Consider the following 23,433-nt stretch of genomic DNA (forward strand, 5'->3'; position numbering starts at 1 on the left):
ATCTAACACAATATTGTAAATCAACTATAATTCAGTAAAAATATAATACATAAAATAAAAGAATACATTTCCTAAAAAAAAGAAAGCAGGACATTGCAGAAACAGGAGGGTAGCAGAGCAAGGAAGAGTGTTCAAAAAGAAATCCTTCATGTGTCTTCTCCCTAATCAGCCTGTCTCTCCATATTCCTCTAAGAATCAGATGTGTGGGCAAAGGAGAAGCCCCCTCTGTGAGGACCACCCAGCTCAACTCCTCCAACAGCGGCGTCCTGCTTATTAGGCCGGTGCTGTGCAAACCCAGCACTGAGCCCCTCCACACTCCATCCGCATCAAGAGGTCCCTCTCGGTGACCTTGGGCCCTTGACCTGTCTAGTCTCAGCTACCTCATGCATTCAGTGCAAACCACCCTCCTGACCTGATCTCTTTAGGATCCGACCAAGGCAACAAATGGAGCAGTGGGCGAAGTTCCTAGAGGACAAAACATTTCTTGCTGCTACTATTACTGCCACTCACTACCTCTCGATGGGATTCTCTTCTCCTTTTTCAGAGATATTCCTTGCTGTAGGGTAATCCAGAACAGGTACAGGGGGTGACTCTGAAATCACTGGCACCCTCTGTCAGGCTGACTGCCCTGGGTTGGCTCTGCAGGACAGTGCCTGCTAAGTCTCCTATGTGGGGAGGGGCAGCAAAGGCAACACTGGTTTCCAACCCCCCCCACCACCACCATCCAGTGGTGCCAGAGATGCCCCCTCTGCAGACAGCCATGAGGAGGTATAGGAGACAAAGAGGCCCTGGTGCTAGCTTGGTAACTGCCTGGCAATTGGCTCCTGGCAGATGGAGGCCCTTCCATGACCTCGGTCACAGCACATGCTCCCCTGGGCTTCCTGGCTGATTGAGCTGTCAAGCTGCAGCCTGGCTCTTCTTCCTGCTGCTGCCTCCTGAGGTTCCAGCTCTAAAGCATCATAGGATAGGGCCTCTTGGATCCTATGGATTATCTCTTTTTTTCAGATCTCTGCCTGTGTTCTTAGGATCCTTGAGTCAGTGTCTGTCCCCTCCCCTGCATCTACCCCAAGTACCTACAGGGGCTAACACACAGAATTCTAGAATGGAAAGAATCCTGGGTAGACTTTGTCATGGCCCATCATCTTATAGAGAGAAACTGAAACCCAGAAAGAGCATGTGATCTGTTTAAGGTTGCCCAGCAAGTGGGGGGCAGAGCCTAGGCTGGGAGCTTAACTCCTGACTGCAGTGATGAGGCTACTGCTTACAGCCCCCACCATACACCCCCATTTGAATCCAGGCAAAACTTCAATAAAATCAGAACAAAGGTAGCTTTTTGAATAAAGAAGTCATGGAAGTGTTTTCCACAGAATAACACAAATAATCCTAATTTATATGGAAACATAAAAGACCCAGAACTGCCAAAAAATCCTGAGGAAAAAGAACAAAGCAGGAGGCATAATCTTCCCAGACTTCAGACTATACTACAAAGCTACAGTAATCAAAATAACATGGTATTGGCACAAAAACAGACATATGGATCAATGGAGCAGAATAGAGAGCCCAGAAAAACCTACACCCCCATGGACAATTAATTTTCTACAAAGGAGGCAAGAATATACAGTGAAGAAATAACAATCTCTTCAGCAAGTGGAGCTGGGAAAGCTGGACAGCCATGGGTAAATCAATGAAGTTAGAACACACCCTCACACCATACACAAAAATAAACCCAAATGGCTTAGACCCTTAAATATAAGACATGACACCATAAAACTCCTAGAAGAGAACATAGGCAAAACATTCTCTGACATAAACCATATCAATATTTTCTTAGGTCAGTCTCCCAAGGCAGTACAAATAAAAGCAAAAATTAAAAAATGGGACCTAATCAAATGTATAAGCTTTTGCACAGCAAAGGAAACCATAAACACAATGAAAAGACAACCTACAGACTGGGAGAAAATATTTGCAAAGGATGCAACCAACAAGGGATTTATTTCCAAAATGTACAAACAGCTCATACAACTCAATAACAACAACAGAAAAAGTCAAATCAAAAAATGGGCAGAAACTTAAATAGACATTTCTCCAAAGATACAGATGGCCAATAGGCACATGAAAAGATGCTCATCATTGCTAATTATTAGAGAAATGCAAATCAAAACTACAATGAGGTATCCCTTCATATCACTGAAAATGGCCATCATTAAAAAGTCTACAAAGGAGTTTCCATTGTGCCTCAGCAGGTTAAGAACCCAACATAGTACCCATGAGGATGTGGGTTTGATCCCTGGCCTTGCTCAGTGGGTTAAGGATCTGGTATTGTTGCAAGCTGCAACGTAAGTCACAGATGCAGTTTGGATCCAGTGTTAACGTGGCTGTGGCATAGGCCTGCAGCTGCTGCTCCGATTTGACCCCTAGCCCAGGAACTTCCATACACTTCCGTGTCACAGGTGCAGCCTTAAAAAGAAAAAAAAAAAAAAGTACAAACAACAAATGCTAGAGGGGATGTGGAGAAAAGGAAACCCTTCTACTCTCTTGGTGGGAATGTAAATTAGTGCAGCCATTATGGGAAACGGTATGGAAGTTTCTCAAAAAACTGAAAATAGAGTTGCCACATGATCCAGCAATCTCACTCCTGGGCATATATCTGGACAAAACTATAATTTGAAAAGATCCGTGCACCCCTATGTTCATAGTATTTACAATAGACAAGACATGGAAACAACCTAAATGTCCATCAACAGATGAATGGATTAAGACGTTGTTGCATGTGCATACAATGGAATACTACTCAGCCATAATGAAAATGAAATAATACCACTTGCAGCAACATGGATGGACCTAGAGAGATTATCATACTAAGCGAAGTCAGAAAGACAAACACTACACTACATCACTTATATGTGGAATCTAAACTATGACACAAATCAACATATCTATAAAACAGAAACAAACTCATAGAGAACAGACCTGTGGTTGCTAAGGGGGAGGGAAGGATTGGGAGTTTGGGATTAGCAGATGAAAACTATTCTTATATATGGAATGGATAAACAACAAGGTCCTACTGTATAGCACAGGGAACTATATATTCAATATCCTATAATAAACTATAGTGGAAAAGAATTTTTTAAAACAGTAGTCATGAGGAGTTCCCATTGTAGCTCGGTGGTAATGAACCCAACTAGTATCCATAAGGATGTGGGTTCAGTCCCTAGCTCTGCTCAGTGGGTTAAGGATCTGATGTTGCCGTGAGCTGTGGTGTAGGCCAGCAGCTGCAGCTCTGATTCAACCTCTAGCCTGGGACCTTCCATATGCCACAGGTGTGGTCCAAAAAAGACAAAAAAAAAAAAGAAAGAAATAATAAAATGAAGGTATGGAAGGAAAGCTGAGGGTGAGACAAAAGTCCCACCAATTTTAAGGCAGCTCACACATAACAGTAAAATACAAGTTGAAACTGAGGCCTTGGGGAAGAAGGGAGTACCACAGCCTGACCACTCACACAAACTCGGCAGTGATAATGGGGATCAGATTTCACTCCGAGCTTCCTGGCCACCAAAGGGGAGAGTGGGAAGCAGACTAGTTCTTCAGGAGAAATAAAGGTGAATGATTCTCCCTAAAATGAATGCTAAAAGAAACATTGCATGGGATTTGCTGGAGGGATAAAAGACTGCCCATTGGGAACCTGCAAGGAGGGCCCCAAGGTGGAGGAAAGAGCTCACCCAGGTTGAACTGTAGGTGCTGTGCTTTGCTGACATAAGATTGCAGGAACAAAGGACCAAAGGGCTAAAGGGATGTGCAGATGTCTTTTGATCTGCCTGGGACCACAGCCCCCTTCCATGGAGATGCCCCAACCAACCTGAGATCAGAGAGCTTCAAACCAGGGAACCACATAAACTCATACCGCCTCTCACATTCTGTCTCTCTTGCCCTCCTGCTCTCTCTCCCCTGGTATTTTATGACAATCTAGGCCAACTGCCACATTTTCTAAGCAGAAAACCGAGGACTTGCCAAAGGCCAGAACGTAAACTGTAGAAACAGGGAACAGGAAACTGAAGGTGGGCCAGCTGACTCCAATCCCACAAACCACTCTGGGCAGGCTGCTCCTGCTGGAAGCCAAGGCTCATCTATCTTCTTGAGGCTTCTGGGGGCTTTGTGGAGATACAGACCCAGCTCACCCACCTGTTCCTGTTGAGCCCAGGAGCCATGCCGATCCCATGTCAGCGTCTTTCACGTCTCCTCCTGGACCCCCTTTCTTTCTCCAGCTGTCAGCTCCCTGTCACCCTCAGCAGTTGATTCCTGTCCAGCTGATTTTCAATAGCACTTCCCCTGTCAAGCTGAATTCTTTTGCCTTCACTAAGATTCATCCCGTATCCTCACGGGCAGGGCTCAACACAGCTCATGCTTGCTAGAAAAGGGTGGGTAATTACAAACCCCTCTCCCAAGAAGACTCCCTGCTCTGGAGGAGAAGCTGCTCCACCCCTTAATTTAGCGAAAGGGAGCATTTTAAAATGTTTTAAGAGGGCGATTTTACAAACATCTACATCCTATATTAAAAGTCTTCTGTCCCAGAATGAATTTTTTCCTCTTTGCTGAGAGGAAAGAGGAAAGAAATCAAAGCTTTGGGCTCAGGTATGCCTGGATTTGAATTCCCAACTGCACCACCGCTATCTTTATGACAGAGGAAATACTGCCTTAACTTCCCTAAGCTTCAGGGTCTTTATCTATAAAATGGAGCTAATTATAATTGTGCACAAGCAGTCAGGATTAGCACTAACATGTGCTGAACGCTTAGCAGGGACCAGCATAGGGAAAGCACCCCATAAATAGTATTTATTCACCTAAATAGTCTTAATCTTAATGTTATTCATATGTATTACATCTGTATCCCACTCCAAAATCTTCACCTGAAACATTACAATAAGGAGTTCCCATTGTGGCTCAGCGGGTTAAGAACCTGACAGTCTCCGTGAGGATGCAGGTTTCATCCCTGGCCTTGCTCAGTGGGTTAAGGATCCGGTGTTGCTGTGAGCTGCAGTGTAGGTCACAGTCGCAGCTTGGATCTGGCCTTGCTGTGGCTGTGGTGGAGGCCAGAAGCTGCAGCTCCAATTTGACCCCTAGCCTGGAACTTCCATATGCCACAGGTGCACTTGCAAAAAAAAAAAAAAAAAGAAAAAAAATGAAATATTACAATAGATTTTATCTCAGGAGTCCCTCTCTTTCTTCCTGTGCTTTATTTTCTCCACAGTCCTTAGCAACAGCTGATATATTTACATATTTATTGATTTTGTTTATTGTTTCTGGAATATAAGCTCCAAGAAGGTAAGGATATTTGTCCATTTTGTTCTTTTTAGTTTCCAGTGCCTTGAGCAGGGCCTGGCATACCACAGGCCCTCAACAAATATTTGCTGGATGAACAAGTGGTTCTGTACTCACCTGGGTTGATGTCACTACTCAGGCAAGCACGGCCTTCCAAGCAAGTCAAACAAGGGGCAAAAAAAGCTTTGTGGAACTTGGTTTATAGTCCTTGTCACATGTGTCCTATTTAAGTGGGCTTATCTCTCCTGCTAGATGGTAAGCCAGGGTTTTATTCAGCTCTGAATTCTCAGTATCTGGCAGCGTCTTGAGCGCAAAACTCTTAAAAACAGCATCTTAGGGAAAGCATGAAAGCAGCACAATTTGAAAGATGCCATTTAATCGGCCTCTTGCCAGGCACTGCCTTGGTTGCTCCAAACTTATTCTCTCAATTACCCTTATGTCTCTCCACAGGTTAGGGGGTGATCCCTCCACTTTACCACGAAGGAGGCTCAGGCTCCAGAGGCCAGTGAATGTGCCTGAGGGCAGGTGGCAAGGGAGCGGTAATGCTGAGAGCAGACCTCAGAAATGATTCCAGCTGCCCCTCCAAATTACATCTCCGCACCCAGAAAGTCCAATTCGTTGTCTCAACACCCCCAAATCAGCCGCCCTCAGAGAAAGATGAAAGATGCAATTGCAGTGGCTCCTCATGGCTCACAGATTCCGTATTTTCGATTCACCTCCTTGCTAACACGTATTTGTTGCCCCAATCAATCCCCAGTTCCTTCAGTCACTGGTGGGCATGCGCAGACTGGTGAAAAATGTGTTACCTGATGCCTATGTTCCCAGCTGAGGTGGAACAAGGCAACTGTCTTGTTTCATTTTACTATAAACAGGTGTCCTTTTGGAGGTCTATTTAGAGCCACGTTTTTAACATTTTTGTGCTTTTTTGGCGGGGTGATTATGCTATTTACAGTGGCTGGCGAGTGGAGTGCTGCAGTGCTGTCTGTGCGGTATTCCTAAGATCTGGGAAGGCTGTGGCAGGACTTACAGAGTAAATATGTGCCAGATAAACTTTGTTCAGGTGCAAGTGATAGTGCTGTTGGCATGAATTCAATGTAAATGTATCAACAATATATTAAAGCAGGCGTCCAGTATCAACAATATATTAAAGCAGGCGTCCTTAGAAACACAAAACAAAGTTATATATCGATCAGTTGATAAAAATGTTGTGACCGGAGGCTCTCAGGAACCTAGCGCTGTATTTTCCCTCAGGAGCACTGGTTTCATACTCATTAATTCAGGGTTTTCAGCGGCTTTACAGGACAAAACCATTGCAAATAATGAGAATCGACTGTACTACGCAAGGTGCCCAGATTTGCACACAATAGGTCCAGTTGTGTTTGCACACGAGTGTGCATGCATAACCACACTTTTCTGTGTACTCAACACCGCCATTAGTACTGGCACCAGCCAACCCCTCCAAGGGGCGAGGGGTATAGGGACTGAATGTGGGAGCTCAGGGGGTGGAGTCAGATGCTCCCGGATTCAAGCTCAACTGGGGGCTGTGTGCCTGCAGGCTAGTCACAATCAAAGCCAATTTCCTTATGTGTGAAGTTAATCATTGTCACGAGGTAAAGTACTGTGCATGTCAGGCTGCCAAGCACAGTGCCTGGCACACAACAAGCCACAGCTGGGATGGAGTTTTGGGGCAGTGGCAGGACAGAGCCTTTAAGGCCCTTATATCTATATAGGGCAAGTATGGGGGCCCAGGAGAACCAAACTTAGGGCTTCCTCCTCCTTAGCAGGCTGGCCTTCCTGCTCTTGCAGGCCTGGGCCTCACTGTGCCCAGTGAGACCTCCAGGAGCACTGGAGGCCGCAGAGCCCAGGAACCAGAGGGTCAAAGCCAGAAGGTGTTCAGAAGCAGGAGACTCCAGAGGTCCCCAAATGGCAGCCCACAGGCCATACTGTGCCTGTAAAACCACTCTCCTTTGGTCTGTACGTATGTGTATTCTCATTTCAGTCAACATTTATAAATTGAGAGAGTTCATATTTCAAAAACCCAGATTTCTAGCTTATCTTAACCCCAAAGATCCCGCAGCTCTGTGCCTGCATGCCTGCATGGCAGTGATGGGCTGAGGCTGAGAAGTGGATCCTTTCTGCTAGTTCTTACCCATGCTCTTGTATTTCACCTGGGCTGTTTTGTTGTTAGCAGCCTAGCATTGGAGTTTGGAATCGCTAGTCTGGTTCAATCCCATTTTATAGGTGGAGGATCTGAGGTGGTGGGGTGGCACTTGTCCAAGGCCACAGGAAAATCAGTGGCAGAGCTGAGACTCAAGGGGGAAATTCTGTTCAGGAAAAGGCTGCTGGGGTGGAGAGGTAAAGCAGAGACCATCAGCCCTGGTTGCCATCAGAAAAAAGCTCTCTCCTTCCCACCTATTGCAGACAGCGGCCTTCCCCACGTGTAAGATAACCTCCTCCCTGGCTCTGCTGACACAGTGCTCTCAGGTGTCCCTGTCCCCTGCCTTTTCCCCTCAGCAGGCAAAGGTCTTCATCATCACAGGGGTCCCTGGGGAGGCATGCAGGGCAGGGGCTTTTCCTAGTGCAGAACCCAGCTGGAAAAAACCTAGTTCTCAGTAGATGATGGACCGTGGGCTTTAGCTTCCTCATATGCAACATGGGGTTTCAATTGTGACAATTTAATCGGATAATGCTTGTGAAGAGTCTTGGCACACACCACCCAATGAGCAGTAATTTCCTTCCCTTTATAAACCAAGGTCCAGAGACAAGTGAATAATTCCAAGGATGTCATAGAATTAGCTCCAACTGCATAATTTTTTTTTTTTCCTTTTCAGGGCTGCACCCACAGCATATGGAAGTTCCCAGGGTAGGGGTTGAATCAGAGCTGCAGCTGCCAGCCTACACCACAGCTACAGCAACACTGGATCCAAGCCACACCTGCAAACTTTGCTGCAGGTTGCGGCAACACTGAATCCTTAACCCACTAAGAAAGGCCAGAGATCAAACCCGAATCCTCATGGACACTATGTCAGGTCCTTAACCCACTGAGCCACGATGGGAACTCCCAACTGGGTAATTTTTAAATGTTAAATATAGTTCTATTTATGAAAGTTATTATAGCTACAAAAGTAGCACACACCTTAAAAAAAAAAACCAAAAAAACAAACAAAACAAAACAAAACAAAAACTTCCAGAGTTCCCTTTGTGGCTCAGCAGTTAACAAATCTGATTAGGATGCATGAGGTTGTGGGTTTGATGCCTGGCCTCGCTCAGTGGGTTAAGGATCCGGTATTTCTGTGAGCTGTGGTATAAGGTTGCAGATGCGGTTGCAGATGGTGTTGCTGTGGCTGTGGTGTAGACCGGTAGCTGTAGCTCCAATTCGACCCCTAGCCTGGGAATTTCCATATGCTGCAGGTACAGCCCTAAAAAGCAAGTAATAATAATAAAATTAAAAAATTTAAAAACTTTCATTTTTTGCTACTCAAAGATAAACCACTGATTAATTTGATTGATACTCCTCCTAGTTTTTTTCTAATCACAGAAAAAAAAATTGGGAGGAGGAGGTTGTTATTTTTACATAGTTGTAAACCATGGTGTAGAGACACCTTTTATCTTTTACAAGTTTAACATGGTTTATTAATTGCCTACGATATGGCAGGTTCTTTACAAAAGTATTTTATGGGCTGTATAATATTCCATTTCATGAGTCTATCATAGTTACCTTAACATTCTCTTCTGGTGAACATTTAGATTTTCTCATTATTAAAAAGAATGCTGCTATGCACATTGAGGTATATGGAACAATTAGTCAACAGGGACCTGCTCTATAGTACAGAGAACTCTACCCAGCATTCTGTGATAATCTATGTGGGAAAAGAATCTGAGGGAGAGAATGGATATGTGTATATGTATGACTGGGTGACTCTGTTGTAAGGCAGAAATTATCACAGCCTTGTAAATTAACTATACTTCAATAAAACTTAAAAAGAAGGCTACAATAGGAGTTCCCTGGTGGCTCAGTGGGTTAAGGATTCAGCATTGTTACTGCTGGGGCATGGGTTTGATCCCTGGCTTGGGAAATTTCATATCCTACAGGCATGACCAAAAAAAAAAAAAAAAGAATGCTATGATAGACATTTTTGTACGTAATTATTTTACTGTGTTTAGAATTACATCCTCTGCGTGGATCCCCAGTAGTAGATTTATAGGGTCAAAAAGCATGACTGGGCTGCCAAACTGCTTTCCTAAAGGGTTGAGTTGTCTGTTGAGTCTCCCCCCTATAGCATATGCACAGCAACTATGTTTTCTCTTGACAAAACCACTGGCACTTAGCCTTGCCTCGTGAAAGGCAAGGAATTCAAGCTCAAACCCAAGAATTACCCAATACGGTCTGTGTCTCTTTGGCCTTGTGATAAGTGTCTTCATTCCCACAAAGAGGGAAACTGAGGCCTCTGAGAGACCTAGCTCCAAAGTGGCCTAGCTCCAAGGCTGGAAGCCGGTCCCCCCAAGGTGTCATCATCACCTCTTCGGCTTTGCTGAGGGTCACAGGAATCAAGAGCATCAAGGTGCCCACCGTGGGCCCTCTCCCTGTAGAGATCAGAGGTCTGTGTGGACTCTGACGCTACATCCCATGGGATCTCAAGGACACGGGCTCCCTGTTTGCAAAATGAAGCTACCTCTAGGTGCTGTCCTGTGATTCTACGTGGTAGTAGAGAGGGACTGAAGTCAGAGGCTGGAGTCTCTCTCTGAGCCTCTCTCATACACATCCACACGTACTCATGCAGAGGGAAGCTGCTGACCCAAAGCTGCACACGCATACTGGGACTGAAACCCCCACAGGGCCCTCAGGGGTAAGACACAAATTGGAAGAAAATGTCTGCAAAGCATATGTACTTGACAAAGAACTTGTATCCAGCCTGTATAAGAACTCTTAGGACTCAATAATAAGGCCAACAGCCAAATGGTTACATATTTAAAAGCCAGCAAAATATTTGAATAATTCACCAAAGAAGATATATGGGGGGCATATACAATGCTCAATGTTATTAGTCATTAGGAAAATGCAAATGAAAACCATAAGAAGGTACTGCTATTCACCTAATAGAATGGTTAAAATCAAAAGGGCTGATCATACCAAGTGCTATTGAGGACGTGGAGAAAGTGGAACTTGCTGCTGGGGGTAGAAAAAGGTACAACCACTTTGGAAACACTTTGGCAGGTTTTTTTTTTTTAAGTTATATATATATATTTACCAAATAACCTAGCCACTCCACTTCACTCCTAGTATTTACCCTAGAGAATACGAAGGTATATCCATACAAAGACTTACACATAAACATTCATGGCAGCTCTATTTGTAAAAGCAAAAAAAAAAAAAAAAAAAAAAACTGGAAAAAAACCACATGGCCATCAACAGATGAAGGGAGAAACAAATCATGGTTTATCCTTACAGACAATGGAATACTACTCAGCAATAAAGAGGAATAAACTGTTGATGTACATACAACATGAATCTCTAAATGATTATGTTGAGTGAAAGAAGCCAGACCCTTTGCCCCCAAAAGAAAATGCTGTATGATTCCATTTATATAAATTCTAGAAAATGCAAAGGAAGTGACAGCGACCGAAAGCAGGTCAACGGTTGCTTGGGGAAGGGAAGAGAGATAGAGGCATGAGAGGAAGGAATTACAAAGACACAAGAGGAAATTTTGGGGGTTGATGAATATGTTTTTTAATTGTGGTGATGGGTTCATGGGTTACATAGTATGTCTAAACTTATGAAGCTATACACTTAAGTGTATACGGCTTGATGTGTGTTGACTACATGTCAGTAAAGCTAGGAGGGGAAGGGGCAGGGGAAAGAAGAGAAGGAAAAGTAGCAGCAGGCAGGAGGAGTCTTTCTAGAAAACCCAGCACACACATACATGGACACAGACACACAGATGTACATGCATTGAGTATGGAACTGCCACTGGGCCTCTAGGAAAGTCCTAAGAGTCTCTCAACTCAGGGTTCCATTTTCAAGAAACACCAAGGCTACTTGTCATTCACTCATTATGTGTGTAGCGTACTTCCTGTGTGCCTGGCTTGGGGACTCAGAGATAAATCAAACACAGGCCCTGCTCTAGGCAGTTCATGCTATTGGCCATGGTGCAGCCTTCCCCAAATTCAGTCTAAACACTTAGCCTCATGCCCCAAACATTCCAGTCAGGTTCCTGCCACAGGATATATTAGAACTCTTTTTGGACCCAATTTTGTTTCTAGCCTCACCAACTCTTGGGAGAAAGCCTTCAATTAGCTCCCAACTCCAGCAGACTTCTGTCTTTTATCTGAGCTAAGCAGACATCCAAGCCGAACCCCAACAGACTTCAATAATTGACTAATGAGATCTGAGTCAAAGTCTTCACAGAATCACAGAAATTCAGGGAAGGAAAGAATCTGAAGGTTTCAAAGCCCACCATCCATCTATTGAAGCTCCATTTCTTTGAAAAACATTCCTATTCTGCTGTCACCCAGACCCAGTGTGAATACTTCCAAGGAGAGGGGAGCTGACTACCAACCGAAGGTGTACTGGATCCTTGGAAAATTAGAGAGGTTATAAAGTTCTCTCCTTCTAACTGTGGATGGAAAGGTACTGGCATTTATTAAGCACCTACTGTGTGCTAAACCCTGTGCAGCTGAGGCCTATGCCAGAGCCATGACAGCACCAGATCTGAGCTGCATCTGCGACAGCTTGCAGCAACCCTGGATCCTTAACTCCCTGAGTGAGGCCAGGGATTGAACACACATCTTCATGGACACTATGTCAGTTTTTTAATCTGCTGAGCCACGATGGGAACTCCTATCCTTTTTAAATGTAATAGTTTCAAAATGCCCTTCTCTAGCTCTTAGCCTGGCTCACTCCAGTCAGGCCCAGGGCTGGTAATACCGCTGATAAGGGCCCAGCTAAAGGCCGAGGAGGGAGGAAAGCATATTCGCAGGCCCAAGAAAATAGAAATACGGAGAGAAAGAGAATGAAAAAGCAAAGGGAGAAAAGGGGTGGGGAGGATGTGGGCTCTAGAATCAGATATTTGGTAGCTCAGCCTCCTACAATGGACAAGTTGCTTAAATTCCCTGTGACTCAGTTTCCCCATGTATAATAATTCCTCCGCAGAGCTGTAGGAGGATGCGCTAAGTCACACATCCCTGGTGTGCAGCAGTGCTGATTGTTTACCCGGAGAAGAGCTGGGACCTGGGAGGCAGAGAAGCAATTGAGGCCACGTATGGGGACATGGGCTGTGTGCCAGGCCCTTTTACAGATCATCCCTTCTCCTTTCAGGCAGGAATGATTGATCCCTCTGTGGTAGATGAGAACATGGCCCAGGGGGTTAGGCCATTGGCTGAGGTCTCAGGCTAATATGAGGCAGAACTGGACACGAGCCAGGCCTGACTCTGAAGCCAGTGCTCACCCTGAGCAGCAAGTAGCTCCTAGGAGGCCCAGTCAGTTCAGCTCTAACGTGAGGTGCCCTAATGTGAGGAAGATGGCCTGTGCCAGATGCCGTGGGCTTCGCCTCTGTGCAGAGGCTTTGGCACACCTTTCTCCCAGGAGAGCTCAATGTCCAAAGTCTGCCACTTCTGAAAGGGAGGCTGGGAAGGAGGTGAGTGGTACAATGAAGAGAGGAGGGGTAGCTGGGAGGTGAGAGGAGGAAGTGGTGCCAGACCAGCCTCCTAATGAGGTTTCAGAAAAGACCCAAGGTTCACTGGGCTCCTGTTCCCACCATTTAAAAAGCCCAGAGCACAGAGGGATGCCCTTTGCTCAGAGGTACTGGCTCTCCAGCCCAGCTCTCCCACTTAGGACTCACTCACCTTATCCAGTCCTGTTCCTCTCCCTTTCCCCAGACCTTTAGATCCTGCTCTAGTTCCTCCTCTTCCTCCTCCTCCAGGAAGCCTTCCCAGATAGACCCAGCCTACAGCTTCTCTTTCTCCTGGCAATGTTAGTGGCATCCACTGCTTGTATCACCTGTGACCAGTCCTGTACTAGAATCCCAGATCCTGTGGATTGCAAGACTGTCAATCACAGCCATTCCAAACTCCACTGCACTACAAGAATTCCTTCTAGAACACCCAGGCCTATGTGAGCAGCTCAGAGGTGAGGAGCTAGCTCTCAAAACATGCAGTTGCACTGCTAAGTGGTTTTTCAATTTAGAATGTTCTTCCTTGAACTGGGACAAAATTTCCCTCCCTGATTGGCACTTGTAAGTGCTGGTCTGGGGTCTGCCCTTCCAAGCATGTGGAAGCCTGAACTCTCCCCTGTGACTGAATGTTGAGTATCTGCAGACTATGATCTTTATCCCTGAGGACATGTCCAATACACCTAAGTTGGGGGTCTCAACCCTACTTCTTCATGGTTATATAACTCTGGCCAGTTCCTTGTTCCACTAGTCTCAGCTTTCTCAACTCTAAAAACTCCCTACCTCACCAGGTGGCACTGCCTCACCTGTCTTATGTGGTCCTATGTGGTTTGTTTTGTTCAATGATCACTTTAGAGGCACTATGGCTTAGAAGAAAGAACACAGCTTTGATGCCAACCAGACCAGCATTTAAGTGCAGGCTCTGCAATGCAGCAGCTGAGTAACTTTGAACAAACTACTTTCCCTCTCTGAGCCTTAGTGTCATCCATAAAATGAGGGTAACATATGGTAAGTGGGCCTGAATTGTTTTGCTTCTTGTTTTCTCTGACTCATCTGTGTCTTGGCCTTTCTTCTGGATCTGCCCAGTTTTCCAAGTTATCACTAATGCAGCTACCCTTTTACTGAGCACCAGTGTGTGGCAGGCACAGCGCCAAGTGCTTCAGAGGAAGATTCCATACAATCCCCACACCCACTCTTTAAAGCAGGTACTGTACAGCTGGCATCCAGTACTCAGAAGGCACACAATCACGTGGCAGCTGTTATTAATATTTCCATGATCCAGGCCCGGTGTCCCGTCCTTATAATCTTTATCAGCCTAAAATGCTCCCTGAGGGTAGGGAACACATGTCCATGCTCACTTCTGGAGGCACTGGCTGAATGAATGGATGTAAACACGTCTTTGCATTCCCCCACAGTGGCCCGGATAAAGCCTGACCACGGGAGTTGCTTGATGAATATTTGATTAACTAGAGCCACAAAAATGTAAACTGTCCTCAGTGGCTTTAGTCTGAATCCCAAAATGCCCTGAAAGCATGTCAGCCAGGTTCCTCCTGCTAATTAGGAATTCCTCTGAGGTCCTTCTCTGAGAACGCTCCAGGCTTCCTCCACAGTCGAATCCCAGCTTTTCCTCGATGGTGGCCGTGTGGCAGATCTGTGTATGCAGGGACTGCTTGCTGTCTAGACCTCATTGCAACCCAGGCAGGAGGTGGCAGAACCAGCACGGCTTCCAGAGACCAGGAAGCGCCCCTCCCATGGAGGCGCTGCCAAGGCTTCTCCTCACGGCTGCCTCTCAAGGGTGGCTTCTGCGCCAGCTTCATGGGCCATCAGCCAAGTTCCCTCTTCTGAGGCTGCTGACCAAGCTTCCAGAGACCCTGTGGTAGAGAGGCCAGCTAGTGCCAGCTGCAAGGGGGCTCAAAGTGTCTGGAGGCCTCCATCCCTAGAAACCCAATCCTGACAGTGCTGCTGAAAGGGAAGGGGCACAAATAGGGCCTCTGAAGCTGGGGGCCCAGAAGCAGAAGGTCACAAGCAGCCAAAGTAATGTGTCCTCCTTGCAGACAGGGCATCCCTGATCCAGGCCTGCCTTCCAGCCTCGTTCCCCTTCTCGAATAACTATGAGTGCACATGCCTGGCATCTAACACTGTACATCAGGGGACACAGACTGATGGTCTGCCACAGACACACTGTAATATGTGCATTTAAAAATGCTTCCTGGTTGGCCACCTTTTAAATAATCATGAGATGTCACAAACAAGCATCCAGACTTCTGCCTTGTAAATGAGACCTGACCACATGAGGCCCACATTCTTGTAGGGCAGGAATGGCAGGGGCAGCCAGCGGCCTCTTCTTTCAAGCAAATACTCTCCAATTTGCTGTCACCCCCAAACAGCCCAATTGACCTGTTTTGCCTCCAAAGACAACTGGGTTTGAGGTCCTCTGCTTTACATGTTTTATTATGGCGCACAGACCTCCCAGTGACCTTACAAGGTTAGACGGCATCACTGTCTCACAGTCCTCATTGTTCGGATGAGGAAGCAGACACTCTGAGAGAAAATGTAACTTGGCCAGGATTTGAACCCAAGCAGCCTAGCTCCAGAGCCAAACACAAGGGCCCTGGGCAAAATATAGACAATATGGTGGTTTTTTCTTTTTTTTTTTTTTTTGTCTCTTTAGGGCCACACCCATGGCATATGGAGGTTCCCAGGCCAGGAGTCGAATAGGAGCTGTAGCTGCTGGCCTACACCACAGCCACAGCAACCAGATCCGAGCCACATCTGTGACCTACACCACAGCTCACGGCTACACTGGATCTTTAACCCACTGAGTGAGGCCAGGGATCGAACCTGTGTCCTCATGGCTGCTAGTCAGATTCGTTTCTGCTGAGTCATGATGGGAACTCCTGATGGGTTTTTAATAAAGCAAAATACATTCAATTAGAAAGAGTGCTTATTTTTTCCTGATTTTATATAGCCTTCCCACTTTGGGGATAAAGGTATTTCAATATTCTCTGTCTCCTATAGGTTGTAATAGGAGAACAAGTTTCATTTGAATGTGCTTATCTGACAAAATTAAAAGTTGGCCAGCCTAGGATGGATTCCCAAGTGTACTGATCTTAGAAATCTAAGTCTGAGAACCACTGCTCTGCTACACAGCATTCCTGTCCCAGAATGCCAGCATGTTTTGGCTGCTCCTCTGGGGTCAAAACCCCCCACCTCTCCCTGTATCTCATCCCATCTTTGCCAAGGTAGCTTTTGAACGGAGCCTTTCCCAAGCCCTCTCCCTCCGGCAACCCACAGAGCATGTGTTCATGCCTCTTGTTGTATTTATCTCATTCTTCCTCAAGTTACAGTTATCTGTATCCTATCAACTCTTGTACCCCCTAACGTGGTTATAGAACAGAGGCAAGAATTGCTGAGTTTTTAGCTGGTCAGCGCTCGAAGAGCCCTTAGAGACCCCCACTGCTGACTATCATTTTGCAGGTGTGGAGAAGCAAAGAGCCTTGCCCCAGGCCACCCAGGAAGTCATGGCAGAGCTGCGGCAACTCTCCCAACCCCTCGGTGCTGGCTCTTTCCACTGCACCAGGATGCTTCCCAGATGCTCCCTTTTTGGTTAGCTCAGCATCTCAATTCAGAGGTGCTGAGCATGTGACAAACACTTCATAAATATCTGTCCATTAGGAGGTACAAAGAAGCCTAGGGAACATGGGCCTCATCGTCTCAGAGGGCCCTCAGCTTGAGTTTCAGTGCAAGCTGCCCACCGAATGAAGAAATACGGCCCCTGGGTCCACAGTGACCTGGATGTAGAAAGATTCCATATGGCTCAGAAATGCAGTCCCCTTAGGCCAGAATTATGATCTCAGCCTTGCTGAATAATCTTGGGGCAAATGCCTTCACCTCTTAAGGTGGTAGGTGCTCCAGACAGGTGGAAAAATGGCATGAGGAAGAATTCCTCAAGCTTATTGGATGGTAATAGGCACTAAACAGCTTTCCAAGAGCAACCTCAGACTCCTGCCTCTAGAGGCCTCTGAGGACAGGGAAGGTTCTGCTCCACCAGAGACAAATGGATGGTTTCATTGCAACTGTGCTACACAGTGAACTTGGATGGTCCCTCTGACTCTGTGGCCACTTTTTGGGTTGCTGGAGTCAAGAGCCAGCAAGTCTTTAGAACTGTTTGGAAAGGTCCTCAGCTGTGTAGAACATCATCATCTTCATCATCATCCCCATCATCCCACAAACTCAATGCAGAAAATAACGAGCTGACAATGGCATCACCTCTCTCAAGTCTTCCTGACCCATTGAGTAGGAAAGACCTTCTTCCCCTGCTCCCTGTCTCATTACTCCCCTGTCAGTACTATCACAGCTCCTAGATGGTCTGTCATACCTCCACATTTAGATGTCTGTCTCTCTCTGCTAGCTGTGAGCTTCTGGAAATTGGGAATCACCTCTTAATCTTTCCTGTATCCTGTGCACTTGGTTCAGGGCCTGATAAATAAACAAATACTGATCAATGTTTAGCTAAACAAAGGAGCTAAACACTCTCCACTCCCGTTCTTGGACAAGGTGGCATTTAGGTTATTTAGAGCCAGAGATGCATCCAGTCCATTTGGGACATGCAGAGGGAAACTGGCAGATCCAAAGTTACTCAGGCAAGTGAGAGGGCACAGACTAAAAGCAGCCCTTTCAACTCTCAGCACGGTGCACTTCCAGCGCAACTGTCTCAGGTTCCACAACACATTACCTGGGTGACTCTGGGCAGGCTCTCTCTGGCCTGGCTTTCTCACTTGTAAAATGGGTAAAATTATAGTGCCTACATAATGAGGTTGTCTGAGGAGTAAGGAACCTGTGTAAAGCAGAGCACAGTACATAGGAGATGCTCAAAAAATGTGCCTGTCATGACCGTCATTCGCTCCCAGCTGTTCTCCTGCGTACAGGGGCGCCCACCACCCAAGAGCAAAGCAGAGCTCAGGGTGAAAGGAAAACTTTCCAGCACCGACTTACACGCTCTTGAACTCAGCACATCCCCTGCAATAATCCCTTTGGGGAAATGCCAGAACTTTTGTCACGAATCCTTAGCAGCTTGCCTTTCTCCAAAGCCCTCTGCATGTGCGTGAGTGCATGACAACCCAGAGAGATGACAAGAAGGGGAGGTAGTAAAAACTGCAAGAGACCAGGTGTCAGATAACAGTTCTGCCACTTGGAGCTGTGCAGTCTTAGGCAGGTCAACCTCGCTAAGCCTCAGTCTCCTCATCTTTCAAATCAGGATAATCCGTTATGCAGATTACCTGAGAGGGCAATGATCAGCTACTCAGTAAATGACACTGAGAGTGATAATAGTTGTCTGATTTTGATTTAGCAAAATCCACTTGACAAAATGTCAGAAGGGGTCTTAGGGAACCATGTAGTCCAGTCTTCTCGTTTTACAGCTGGGAACCCAGAGGCCTTGAGAGGAGGTGTGACTGGCTCAAGGTCACACAATGAGGTGGTGGTGGAACAAAACCTGGGACCTGGGTCTCTGGATTTTTTTTGCCACATCTCCATTTTGGCTGGTTTGATTCTCCTTATCTGACCCCCTCCCCAAACACAGGAAGTGGCTGGGATCACTCTTCCCATCCCCCTTCCCTTCACGCTCATCTTTCACCAGCCAGAACCATCTGTTTGCCAATATCGCCATTCTCCCAGGCACATCTAGTCCCTTCAAGCCTGACTGGAGGAGAAGGCAAAAGAAATGTTGGCCACTGGCAAGAGCAATAATAACAGTAAGAGCAATAATAATGACAATGAACAACATGCACAGTGCCCTATACTTTAAAATGCTTTTCGCTATACTGTCAACACATTCCTGTAGTTTCTCCCTAACCTAGTTGGCTTAGGGACATAATTTTCCTCAACCTTATTCTATTTAACACTTACTAAGGACCTACTTTATGCCTAACTGTGAGCTAGAGGTTGGAGACCCAGGGAGGAAAAAGTCAGGGCCTCTGTTGGGAGAAGTTCAAAATTGAATGGGGATATAGGGCAGGTGAGGACGTAACTTCTTTCAGCTCAAATAGAGCAGCAGCAAAATGCCTTGCCCCACCCTACGGGGAGCCTTCTTTATCATGCTGTCAAGAGGCAGAATGTATCTGTGGAATAAACTGCAGCAAGAATGGATGAATGCAAGGCTGAACAGGACAGCAGGAGGAGGGGAGATAAAGAATAGAAAATATAGACACCAAACACTTTGACATCCTTGTCTCAGAGAGATTCTAGTGAGAGACTCTTGGGAGGACAAGACAGCAGCAGTGGGATCCAAAGGAAACCACGAAGCCTTGGTCCCTGCCCCCGCTCCCATTAGTACATAAGGTTCTGACGCTTCTGTTCCCTTAGGGACTCTGTCCTCAGATGCCAACATTTTCCAAACCCAGTCCTGGGCTACATCTGCCTCCTTGGGACCATCATTTGCTGGAATGATGTCAGCATCCTTGCAGTGGAAATGTTTGTACCTCCTGGTTGCTTCCTAGGCCCTCGTCCTGGCAGCCCAACACACTCCAGCATTCGTTTATCCCCTGGCAGGGAACCATCCACAGGGATGTGAAAGAGCCTAGTGGGGTGCGGGAGGTAGGAGGGAACAGGACTAAAAGCAGCCACCCCTCCTCTCTTCCTCTGGTCTATCTCCAAAGCCCTGTGTCCCTGAGAACCTACTATGTGCTAAGCACAGGCACTGTTTTAAGTACTTTCATGTACATTTCATTCAATCCTTACATCAACCCTCTGAGACATGTACCCTTCTTCCCATATTACAGATGAGGAAACTGAAGTGTGGGGAAGGGAAGTAACTTGACCAAGGTCACCCCCGTGATGGCGCAGGGATGCCAATATAGGACTGTCTAATGCCTCCAGTTCCATGAGGCCCACAAGGTCAGTGTTTCTCCTGAGAGTCCAGAGTTGAAAGAGATCAATTGAGGAAACCCCAGTTATTTCATAGACCCAAGTTTAAATTCTGGATTGTTTTAATAGAGCCATCCCCCTGACATGTAAGAGCTGCCTGAGTGGCATATTAAAATTGTACAGACCATCCAATCCAACCCTGCATTTAACAGATGAGCACACACACACCTACGCCTGGAGAATTTTAAGATGGCTACTTGTGGCCTACGAGCAAGCTCAGGGACTAAAACCCCAATGTCTGGCACTTTCCCTACCCTACCCTGCCTGCAGAGATCACCTTTTTTTGGGAAGCAACTCCAGCCCATCTCACCTCCAGAAGGGCAGAGAAGACAGAGGAAACCGGCAGGGTGTCACCAGGCCTCTCCTCAATTTGCAAGGTTGAGGAAGGGAATATGGGGCTCCCTGGGCTAGTAGGTGTTCCCAACAGCCCAGCTCCCTGCTGAGGAGCAGAAGGAGAAATCATCATATCCCTTAGAAGCTCCAGGGAGACTGAGGCTCAGATCTCCTACTCTAGGGACCATGGGCATTTCCCCCCCCCCCCCCCCCACTTACTGCAGGGCCCTGACTCTTCTCAGGAGGAAATATGGGAAGAAAGCAGGCATTGGCACTTGACCTTGGGCTGGGTGTGGGGTTCCATCCTTCCCCCACCCCCAGGTACCCTTGCTCCTCTTCCAAGAAGGGAAGAGGCTTAAACGTTTGCCAAATGTCGGAAGAGGAAGACAAACAGGAATGGGGTGGTCCCTAAAATCCTCCTAATCGCCCACTTTGGTCATCTTGTCTTGCCACCAGCATCCTCTAATTAGTGAATTTCAAGGTGGTGGGGCGTTTAGAAGGATGTAGGGGAATGAAGGGAGGGTAAGAATGAGTCACAGTTAACCCCTCCTCGGCCGGTGCCCTCTAAGGGGTTCTACCGCAGCGAGCGGCCCCCGCCCGCCGCCCAGCGCGGTGCCGCGCAGACCCTCCCTCCCTGCTCCGCCCAGGCCTCCTCACCTGAGTCCACTCGCCCTCCGCAGCCCCGCCGCCGGCGCTCACCACTCCGGCCCCGCTTGGCGCAGCGCCTCTGCAGTTGCTGCTGCAGCTGCCTGGCCCAGATCAGCAACCTGCGGCGGTGGGGAAAAAAGACAGACAGGGGCGGGTGAGGGCGGGTGGGGGGGACACCCGGGCAGCGGAGCTCCCGGCCGCTGACAGCTGGGCCGCCGCAGCCCACCGCCGGGCGCTCCGTCCTCTCCCCCGCGCCTCCCTTCCCCCCACCCCGCAGTTAGCTCTCTGGGCTGCGGCGGCACAGCTGGGTGGTGGGCCCAGAGGTCCCTGTCATCACCTGCGGAGGCTTCCATGGCTTCGGCTGCCCTGCCCAGGCCGCCGAACTGCTCTCCGGAGCCCCTGCTGGAGGCGGCTGGCTGGGTGCTCGCCGGGGCTGGGGCTGCCGGGAGGGAGGGGAAGGGAGGGTGAGGTGGATGGAGAGGACCAGCCAGTCGGCGGCTCGCCGGCAGCTGCGTAAGCCGCCCGTCTTCACTTTGCTTCTTAAAGTGATAGTTAGCATCTCGCGCGGGAGCGGAGACGCCAGCACGTACGCATCAGGGGCCTCTCCCGCCTCCACCCCAACCTGCACAGTGGAGCTGGGCGGCGGGGCCTGGAGGAGAGCACGATGGTCCACTGACAGGTCTTGTGACCCAGGGCAAGTCCCTTCACCTCTGGGCCTCAGCTTTCTCATCTGTAACATGGGAAGATGATACCAATCTTACTTCTCGTCAGGTGGTCGGCTTAAATGGCAATTTGATCCTTATTCCTGTACGAATATTTTTTCACTCCTCAAACCAAGTACCTCTGAGTACCAAGGTTATTTAATGCAAACAGCACTCGGACTACTTAGAAAAATGATAGCAAGAATCTTAAATATCTGAAAACAAAAATGTTTTTCTTTGAAAAAGATGGAAAAATAAACAATCACAACCTAAAGTAAGTGTTCATTGTACACCTTTCTCCTCTGTCTCCCATCCAGGGAAGACATAGGGAAGAAGGGGAAAAAGAAGTGGGAAAAGTCCAGAAGGCCGGACTCTACCTAGCCCTTCCACTTCTAGGCCTGGTTTCTTATCTGCTCTATGTGTGAGAAGTGGGGTGCAATGGGAAGGGGCTTCCTCCTTCTGAATCAGCCCTATCTGATCAGTCAGGCCTCTGCTCTCCCTCACTCACCCCTCACTTCTTCCAGATTGCTGCTCAAATGTCACTGTCCTAGGGAGGCCTTCCTTGACCACCCTAAATAAAATAGTGACTCCCTCCTTCCTCCCTTCCTCTGCCCTAGTTTATCTATATTTCACCACTAGCTGACATATTGCATTTTTACTGTTTGTAGTCTTTCATCATTACCCCCACTAGAATGTACACTCCATGAGGGAAGGGACTTTGTTTTGTCTCCTGTCATAGCCCCAGTGCCTAGAATGGGGCCTAACGTATATCAGGTGCTCCAAAAATGTTCATGAGGACGCGGGTTCAATCCCTGGCTTTGCTCAGTAGGTTAAGGATCCAGCATTGCCATGAGCTGTGGTGTAGGTCGCAGACATGGCTTGGATCTGGCTATGTTGTGGTTGTGGCGTAGGCCGGTGGCTACAGCTCCGATTCGACCCCTAGCCTAGGAACTTTCATATGCCGCAGATGCAGCCCTAAAAAGCCCCCGCCCCCTGCAAAAAAAGAAGGAATTGGAACATTAGAAGGAAACTTGGAACATTAGGAATGAAAGGACAATAAAAATGGTAAATATTTGGGTAAATTTAATAGACTATTCTTCTCCTCTTGAATTCTTTAAAACATGTTTGACAGTTGAAAACAAAAAATTGTAACATTGTCTGATGAGGTTTCAATGTAGGTAGATGTAATGTACAAGACAACTACAATTACAGTATAAAGCAGGAAGTGTAAAGGAACTTATTTAGTACAAGGTTTCTACACTCCACTTGAAGTGGTAAAATACTGATTCTTAGTAGAGTATAAAAAGTTAAGTATGTATTTTGTGATCCTTAGAGCAATCATTTAAAAATATCCATAACAAACTATACAGTAAAAAACAACAAATAAATTAAAATAGAATTTTTTTAATGTTCAAATATTCCAAAAGAAGAAAAAGAGGTAGAAACAGAAGAATGAAAAATAGAGGAAACAAACAGTAAACAAATAATAAAATAGTAGACCTAAATTCAAACATATCAATATTTACAGTAAATATAAATGATTTAAACACATCAAATAAAACAGAGATTATCAGGATGAATAAAAGAATGACTTCATTAGATGTTTTCCACAAGAAACTCACTTTAAATATAATGATATAAGTAGGCTAAAAGTAAAAGATGGAAAAAGACTAATACTTAGTATTAATACTGATAATTACTACCAATAATTACTATTACTATTAATACTAATACAGAAAATACTAATCAAAGGAAAGCTGGGGAGTTACTGCCATGATGCAGTGGGTTAAGAATCTGACTGCAGTGGCTGAGGTTGCTACAGATGTGCGGGTTTGATCCCCAGC

The 23,433-nt window shown here is 46.7% G+C and overlaps 1 protein-coding gene across 15 annotated transcripts in view; it reads right to left on the reverse strand.

The window, feature by feature from the left end:
* SNPH (syntaphilin) overlaps positions 1-21,302 on the reverse strand; it is a 42,216-nt gene extending 20,914 nt beyond the window's left edge. For 12 of the 15 annotated variants that reach the window (XR_014832334.1, XR_014832332.1, XR_014832330.1 and 9 more), the window contains exons 1-2: positions 21,226-21,302; positions 20,898-21,007 (exon numbers count right to left, since the gene is read on the reverse strand). The gene's annotated coding sequence lies outside the window, so the exon portion shown is untranslated. Of the gene's footprint in view, positions 1-20,217; positions 20,347-20,897; positions 21,008-21,225 lie in introns of all 15 variants that reach the window. The other 3 variants (XR_014832333.1, XM_085003900.1, XM_085003899.1) reach the window with 1 other exon arrangement.
* Positions 21,303-23,433: the final 2,131 nt, after the last annotated feature.

This window comes from Sus scrofa, chromosome 17, assembly GCF_054392235.1.
Source record: "Sus scrofa isolate SSC_HxYL_T2T_F1_AM1 chromosome 17, Sscrofa_HxYL_maternal_Yorkshire_Landrace_v2.0, whole genome shotgun sequence".
Classification (NCBI taxonomy): domain Eukaryota; kingdom Metazoa; phylum Chordata; class Mammalia; order Artiodactyla; family Suidae; genus Sus; species Sus scrofa.